Consider the following 8,817-nt stretch of genomic DNA (forward strand, 5'->3'; position numbering starts at 1 on the left):
GTGTGTGTGTGTGTGTGTGTGTGTGTGTGTGAGTGTGAGAAGGCCCGCAGCAACACGGCGCACATATGGTTGACGGGATCCACACATGGCCAGCGCTCTATCTAGCAGAAAGAGGAGAGGAGGTATGGATGAATGGAGGCTTTTCAACTCTGAAACAGGAGCCCCATTTACAGAGAACGGACCGACTGACTGACTGCCAGATCGGCCATACTGGACACAGAAAACAGGCCAGACTGTCTCAGTGATATCCGTTCTGTTGAGGTTGAGTTTACTCACAACATAATGATGAAACACTGGAGGAAAAAGAGACATCTAAATTGCGAAATAAAGAGCCCTGAGGGTTTCATTAGAAATACAGTTTCTTTCTTCCAAAGGACTAGAAAGAGGGAAACAACATCAAGACTGTAATCAAAGATAGCGATGTCTAATTACAGACTGGGATATTGCATAACATCAGGACACAACAACATTAACTTTAGTGTAAATGCAGAAATATCCATGAATAACTAGTAAAAAAAAAAAAGAGGAAAGTACTTCAGTCACTAAACTGCAGGTTAACTGCTGCCACCACAATCCTCTTCATGCACCACCTGGAATTATTAGCTTTGTATTTGGCACTTATCCGCCTAAACTTTCTAAAATACTTGCCGGCTCAAAATAGCCAGAGTGACACATGGGATTCCAGGAGGAAATTGCAGGTAGTGGGAGCAGCAACTCTGACTTCAGCTGAAGTGACACTTGCAGTTAATGAGAAATGAGCTGTGTCATAGAGGATCAGCTCAGGTCAACCCTCTGAATCCCAAGTAGTTTCTGGGCATTTCTTTGCTCCTGCCACATTTTTACTCACTTCACAAAGTCCTGAACGTTTAAGGAAATGGCTCAATAACGGCTAAAAGGAGAGAGAATTTTTAAAAATTCCTCTGTAGAGTGCAACACAGCTTAATGCGAAAAATATTTTTTAAAAAGTTGAATTTCTTTATGTTACAAATCTTTGGAAAACCTGGAATCAAAATGGACAACATTTATAGAGGTGTTACCAATACTGAGAAAAAAAATGTAGATGATTATCATATCTGTTTGTATTTGTTTCCAGACTTTTCTTCTATCTGCTCTGTGAATGCACAGCCTGCAGTTCAGCAGAAAAGTCCTTGAGTCTTTGTTGCATGACTATTGGTGACTGCTGATTCACTAACGGCGTCATGATGGCACCACACAATGCAAATTTTTAGGTTTTACAGAATGTGGTTACTGCAAATGGATTACTTTGGTCGAACGTTTAAATGTGAAAGGTAGATTTTAAAGTTGGATTTGGTGAAATTGTCTGACGGAACGACACGTTACAAATGAGCAGTTCTGTTTTTATGGTTTCTGGCCATGATAATCTTAATTCTGCTGATTTAAAAAAAAAAATACTGCATGTCTCTAAACCCAATGGTTTGTTTTTGGTTTCACAGGGTGAAGATTACAGCAGCTCTCTCATACTGCATGTTAGTGTTGTCACCCAGTACAAAATCCCTGTTGTTTGGCATCAAAATTCACAAAGACAAGTCAAAACAGATGAAGGAAATAATGTTTGTTGTGTGATTAAAATGCCACATGTTTAAGATCTGGGACGTATTAAACAGTACATGGACAGAAGGTTCTCGTAGTCGGTGTGTTGGCAGTAGGAGAGTGGATCAGCAGTGTCACTACCTCCTGACAGTGGTCCAAGGAGACACAACCAGGAATCACTGACTGTGTGTTGGGGTATTTGCTAGGACAAGCCTGATCTGTGGCAGCTGCAACTTGCAGTTCCAAGACTTAAAGGATCTACTGATAACGTCTTGGTGTCAGATACCACAGAGCACCTTTAGACGTCTAACAGAGTCCAGGCCTCGTCAGGTTGGAGCCATTTTAGAGTCCAGAGGTACATCAGGCAGGTGGTCATGTTGTTTCGGCACATCAGCGTATAACAGATCCAAAATGTCACTGCACAAACTCCGAATGTTTGATGTCTGTAGTTTATACAAAGCTTCTCTTATAGGAAACCAAGACATCACAGGATTCATTAAAATGAATTACACCTGCCAGCCAGTGAAATGCTCAAACCGATCAAACTGATGAGCAGAGCTCTGAACGCACAGCCTGACAAAGGTTGGTTCACTATTCACTAAACCTGCAGCGTCGAACTTTTGTCTCCTCTGAGGGACAAAGTACACAAACACCATTAACGCATGACATATGCCTCACCGACAGTAGCCTGTGAATGCAAAATGTCTTCATTATGTGGAGCATAAGAAACCTTTCTTGGATGCATCCTTACTTTTCCCACCATAAGATCCTCCACACTCCTGGTTGTAGTCGCCTAACCTGTCTCCGTCACTGTGGCTGCGTCCCCTCTTCAGCTCTGCCAAACCAATCATTGCTGGTTGGCGTTAAACGCGTTGCTAACAGCGTGCCAGTGACACCACAGACACCAAATGAAACACTATGGCATACTAAGAAACACAGGGAGATTTACCTGGCAGTGACAGGCTTAATCAGCACTGTGTGGATTGGTTTGGCTTGAATGTAATGGATGTTCATTTATGTGTAAAAGTCCCCAAAGTCCCACACTGCAGCTTTGACAAACTGTAGCCGTGAGAGCTGGAAACAATTCCCTCTTTCTGTCCTATTATCCGGCACCTTATTAAAATCCAGGGCTCCGACCAGATTGGAAGGCGTAAATACCTCATTCTGTATTTAGAACTGAGAAAAAAGAGGCTTCCATTTAAGAATATTACTTCCACCTACTATTCCTGCTTTAGCAAAATAGCCCCTTATGGTTATTTTCCTGAAGACTCTTAGTCTGTTTATTTTGATTATGCATCTCACTATGATGTCCTAATACCAATAACAATCTGTATTTATAGAGCCTTTTTTAAAATCCAGATAACAAAGTGCTTCACAAGGCAGTGAAATAAAACAGATGAGTCATCATAATTTAGAGAGAGATAAATTCCAACATGGTGTATAAAACCTACATACTGCTAAAGAGGAACGATATAAAACACAGTTAAAAAGAAAAAGAAACTCAAATAAAATCAGGAAAGGTTCTCCGATAAAAGTATGTCTTAAGAGTAGAGACATCACTGAGTCAGTTGACCAGATGTCCTTGGGCAGATCGTTACAGAGCCTCGGGGGCCTGACAGCAAACGTTCTGTCGCCTTTCGTTTTCAGCTGGGCCCCAGGAGCAGATAAAAGACCTGTGCCCGAGGATCTCTAAGTGCATACTAGCGTAAAAGGAACTAAAAGGGTGGAAACATAACGAGGAGTGAGGCCCTGAAGGGCTTGAAAAGTGATCAGCAAAATCTTTAAATCTATCCAACTAGTCAATCAGCGGATCTTTTGTTCTGGCAGGTATATAGACTCACAATAGCTCAAGCAAGAAGAAAATAAAGCATTTAAAATGGTCTCAGTGTTTTGTTTTAAGTTATTTTTTTGGCCTTTGTGCCTTTATTGGATAGTGTTAGTGAGAGAGAGACAGGAAAGTAGGGGAGAAGAACATGTGGGAAAGGGTCATGAGTGGGATTCGAACTCATGACCTCCACATTGGGACTGTAGCCCTGCACATGGGACGCCAGCTCAACCAGGTGAGCTATAGCGGCGCCCCAATGGTCTCAGTGTTTTTAAAAGTGAAAGTTACTTTTTAAATACTTCTGAGATAATAAAACATGGCTGCACAATCTTAGTGGTGTGCTGCTTACAGCTCAGATTATTGTCTGAGTTTTTTGTCCTACAGGTCGGACATGATGCAAAAGAAAGCAAGCTGATGTGAGAATATCTTTAGCCATATGCTGTGATACAATAACAAGTATTCGAAAGTTGTTTGACATCCAGTTTGTGATACCTGTAATGCAATCTGTAAGAGAACTGAGCATACCAGGCTTTAAGAATCTCACTGGCAGGTAGAACTGTGTGTCGTCTGTATAAAGACAAATAGAAACACCATGCTTCTGAATGATGTGCCTGATGGGAAGCACGTGTAATGAAAATAAAGTCCAAAGCAAGCCTCAGTCAGACCATACCCAACAGATAAAAACGAGATTTGTGGTTACTGACAGATACACAGAACCTCCTATTTGACAGACAGGACGAGAACCGGTCTAAAGCCTCCCCAGACATCGCCACCCAGTGCCTCAGTCTGTCCAGCAGGATGCTGTGATCCACTGTGTCAAGGACATCGCTGATGTCCAGCAGCACCAGGACGGAGCACATCCCCTCCTCAGCAGCCACTGAGAGTTGATCAGTGACCCTGAGCAGTGCTGCCTCAGTGCTGTGTGGAACCTCCAGAACCCAGACTTTTAAGGTTTAATCAGCAGTGGGTTTACACAAGCAGTTCCACATCATGGAGGATGCAGCCATTAAGCAAAGGATTTGTTAGATGATCAGCAGCTTTGAATAGAAATCTAGGATTGTGTCGATGGCAGGAAACAAGTTCAGACAAATAGTTTATTCTGGCAAGCTTGACCATATTGTTATACTGTACAAAAAGGTCTTTCATGTTGTCATGGTGTATTTGGAGACCAGGGGCCTCATTTATCATCAGAGCGTATGAACATTCCTACGCAAAGTATGGAATTGATCAACTTGTACTTATACTTAGGACTGCGCGTAAACACCTCTGACCATGCGTACACCAGAATCTAGCGGTAGAACAGTGAAACTACAAATATAAAGCATTCAGGGATTTTGACCACCGGCACATTCCAGCGTGAGGTTGGAGACCTATGCAACGTTTCCCAGCCACCACTGAGCAGGATCAAGCCAGCAGTGTTGGATGCCATAACTCCCTTGGCCCCAGCCTGCATCCAGTTCCCTTACTACCATCACCAACGAGCCCAAATCAAACGGGGACTTAACGCTGTCGTTGGATTCTCAAACATATGTGGAGCCATAGACTGCACCCACATCACAATCAAAGCAGCATCACTGAACGAGCTTAATTTTGTAAATAGAAAAGGGTTTCTTTCAATCAACGTACTGATAATTTGCGATGTGCATTTGTGGCTATCCAACGTTGTTGTCCGGTGGCCTGGAGGAACACAACTCATTCACTGAGCAGAACAGTTCTGTGGGTCTCCAAGCAGGAGCTGCTGAAGACGGCTGGCTTATTGGTGAGTGTTAAAGAGTGTGGAGATGTTTTAGCTGGACTTTGTTTGGTTATTAAAACATGTCATCTGTAGTGATCAGAGTTATCCACTGGGTGGACGTTGGGTATTAATTCGTCCTCCTCCAGTTGCAGTCATTTCTCTTTTATGGGCTGTGATGTGTTTTTTGGCACTGAGCTTAACATCAAACCACTTTTTAAAATTTCTGCTGGCGATCTCTTCTGACCCAACAGAAATAACTTTATAAGAGCCGTGTTGTTGCTGTATACGGTGATTTGGAGGCGTTCCTGAAGGCAACGTGCACGAGTACAGAGGTTAAGAACAAGTGGGATTTATCAACACTCATGTGCGTACGACCCCCGTACACACATTTCATAAATACGGATGTTTTTGTACTTACACACACTCTACATTTCATGACAGAATTTAGAACCTTTTCTATGCACTGATGATAAATGAGGCCCCAGACCTTTTCCACCTACTTTACTTCTGCTTTTTCTTTTTCTTGTGAGGAGCACTCTGACTTTAGCCAGGTGTGGAGACTGAGCAACCTGCTAAAACATCCTAGAGCACGACAGAAAGAGGAGATAAAAACCGCAATCCTTGACTAGTTTAAAATCGCACAACAAAACAACAACATCCAGGTACAGAACAGTCAAGTCCAGTTTTCCAGTGGCTGACGTGAGGATGGCGGTGACCACAGAGTCCAGGATCTGCTCCTCATCTCACATCCAACACAATGTTGATATTTTTCCTTCTAGCTCGCTAATTCTCTTGATGAAGCAAAGACAGCTGTCGCACCCAGAAGACGAGGTGATAATTGGTAGGCAAGGAGCACAGCTATACCAGCAAAACATGTTGTGATTGAGATAAATACTGCTGCTGAAACATTTCACTTCTAACCACAGTACTGTGCTTACTGATTGACCGACATTACCACTACACGGAGCCTGACCTCGAGCAGCCTTCAAACGTGAAGGCGACGTTCTGCTTGAGATCAACTAAGCTCATTTACAGTACCGCTGGTTTATGCTTGCTAATGCCAGGTCAATTCAAACGGCACTGATAGGTGGACATAAACGTATTATCAGAAACTGGTGGTGATCCGACAGCTGATTTCATCTTATAAAGCCTGCACAGACTCTGGCAGCATAATTTTGCTGCTGTTGTCTGGAAAGCCCACAGTCAGCGGTGGTCAATAATTTAGCTGTTGTAGCTAATGATATCAGCTAATGAAGCTGGCTAACTGAAAAGAAACATAATCACCATTAATTTCAGTACCGACAAAGCATGTCTGATGCCATTTACTGATATTCTCTAACACAGGCTGAGCGGAAACAAGCTTTCATTCATTTGACTTGTTTACAACCAGCATAATAAAAGAACTCGTCACCTATGTTGTCATCTGATGATCAGTTTATTAGCAGGGAGCAAAATGCTTTAACATCATTGAAAACGATCATATGTGTGAATGACCGCAAAGTTTCAGTTTCAGTTTTGATAAAATCTTGGAACACTCAGCAGGAAAAATCTCTCTTCAGACTCTCAGTCGACTGGAAGCTGCTTCTATTTAGAAACTCTCACATGCAACAACCTCATCTGTTTCTTGTGAAAAGCTTTCCAAGTCATTTCTAAATGAGTGAACAAGGACAGAAAACTGGAGAGAGAGCACAAGCCAAGCTTGTGGTTAATCTCCTGGGTGAGAAGTGTGTTTGTGTGTCTGCTGTGAGTGTGTGCTTGTCTGCCAATCTCATTCCTTATCACGAAAAGAGAAATGAACTCCATCTGGTCTCAATGATGCAGACTGTTTATACTCAGCTACAGTCCGGGATTCATCAGGCTGTGTGTGCACGAGTTTCCATATAGGCACATTTTCATCCACTTTGCTCGCTCTTAAAAATATTTGCATAACAGCAGGTGATGGAAACCGCAAAGTTTCCAAAAATGTGCACATTTGTATGTTAGGAATGAGCTTGGATCAATCCCACTCCAGTTAGCAGAAGATCCAGAACTTCACTGTACTTGGGAACATAACAAACCACAGTGTCACATCTTATGTCTCTTCATTTTCTGAAAGTAGGGAGAGAGATGAAAGAAATGACTAATTATCAGCTGTAGTTAATTCAATTAAAGCATGCCCAATAGCCAAAGTTAAACTCTTGTCAAAGTGAGGGAAAACTACAACTTAGATTCTATTTTAGCACCTCGGTCCGTTGGTCTCAGAATCACAGACCTCGTAAGTCACAGAGTCAGAAATAGAGATGCCATCATGTCCTGTCGCAGTCAAAGAACACAAGTCAAACAATCGAAAAAATGAAAGGTTTTAAATTATATGAATTAGTAAGTAAATAAATGTGACACTTCACCCAAATGCATAAAACGCTTTAAAGTCAGACTCTAACAAACAGAAGCTGTTTCAGTGCTACTGAGTAACTCTTGCTCTCTCCTCTGTCACTGTAGCTGCCCATCATTTACATGTACCTGTCAGATGGAGTATCCGACACACACTCCTCTGACACGGAGAGCCATTCGATAACTGAAAATCTATCTATTAAATCATACAGTCTGGTTGACTTTTTAATAAATAAAACAACCAAAGACAGGACAATGACTACAGATTGTATGTGCCCTTAGATAACTCACTGGAATCTAAGCTGACGGCCGACAAATAAATGGAATAACTACAGACAGCCTGAGCAGGAGACGGCTTACATCTCAGAACCAGCACTTACATACATATCTACCATTTCTTGATCGAAGTGCCTTGTGGCCAGTATTTTATCGTTCAAACAGAAACTTCAAATGCTGCATCCTGCTGATTTTCATGAGTAAGTTTAAATCTTAATTTGGCTCCAACATTCTCCATCACATCCAGTCCAAGTGTTTGTGCTTGTTGTGGCACTTTGACTGGCATTCTGGGAGATGAGCAGGGATATGAAACTCTCTCCTACATTGGCCTAGAGACTTAGAGACCTTATTTCTGACTCCTTCACGCTTCCTGCGCTTACTTTCTTTTCTGTCGTGCCGTCTTGCTTCCCCCGCTCCCAGCTCGCTTTCTGTAGCTCTCCTGTGAACCCTGGCTCTGCTCCTGCCTCTGCTCCTCGTCGTGTCTCTGCCTCTCTGTGCAGGGAGTCGGGGCAGCGCCCTGGCAGGAGGCCTGTCCTCCTGTATCCCCTGCTGCTCTCCATTCATCTCTTCCTCACTCACTGCCTCTCGCTTCCTTTCATCAGCCTTCTCCACCAAATCTCATGCATTTCTCTTTCTCTGCTCAGCTCTCTCTCCGTGTGCACAGACTTCTCAGCTCCATTCATCTCCCACCCTCCCCTCCTGCTCCCACACTCCGGTTTCTCTGCAGTGCTTGTGTAGTGAACATCTGAGCCCTGTATTGTCAGCTCACCTGTTGGAGCAGGGGATGAATAATAATCCGCTCTGCTTCCTTTGCATAGATTCAACAACTTGTACAACTTGACTCATCACTTTCTGCAGTCAGATGAGGTGAAGCGTTGCCCTTTGGGAATCAGACTGAAAGTGGAGCAGAGGATGTAAATGGCACAAGGCATTTAAAAGCTGATATAAAGATAGGAACTAGCCATCTGGGTAGCAGAACATCTTCTAGGTTACAATCACGATCCAAAATCTGATTCACAATTCTCAGACTTCAGAATTGATTTCCTGTTCAAACATCCAT

The 8,817-nt window shown here is 42.8% G+C and overlaps 1 protein-coding gene across 1 annotated transcript in view; it reads right to left on the bottom strand.

The window, feature by feature from the left end:
* Positions 1 to 8,817, bottom strand: part of tmtc1 (transmembrane O-mannosyltransferase targeting cadherins 1) — a 172,917-nt gene that overhangs the window by 146,304 nt on the left and 17,796 nt on the right. The gene's annotated exons all lie outside the window — the stretch shown is intronic.

This window comes from Stegastes partitus, unplaced genomic scaffold (genome assembly GCF_000690725.1).
Source record: "Stegastes partitus isolate 25-593 unplaced genomic scaffold, Stegastes_partitus-1.0.2 Scaffold583, whole genome shotgun sequence".
In the NCBI taxonomy this organism is placed as follows: Eukaryota; Metazoa; Chordata; class Actinopteri; family Pomacentridae; genus Stegastes; species Stegastes partitus.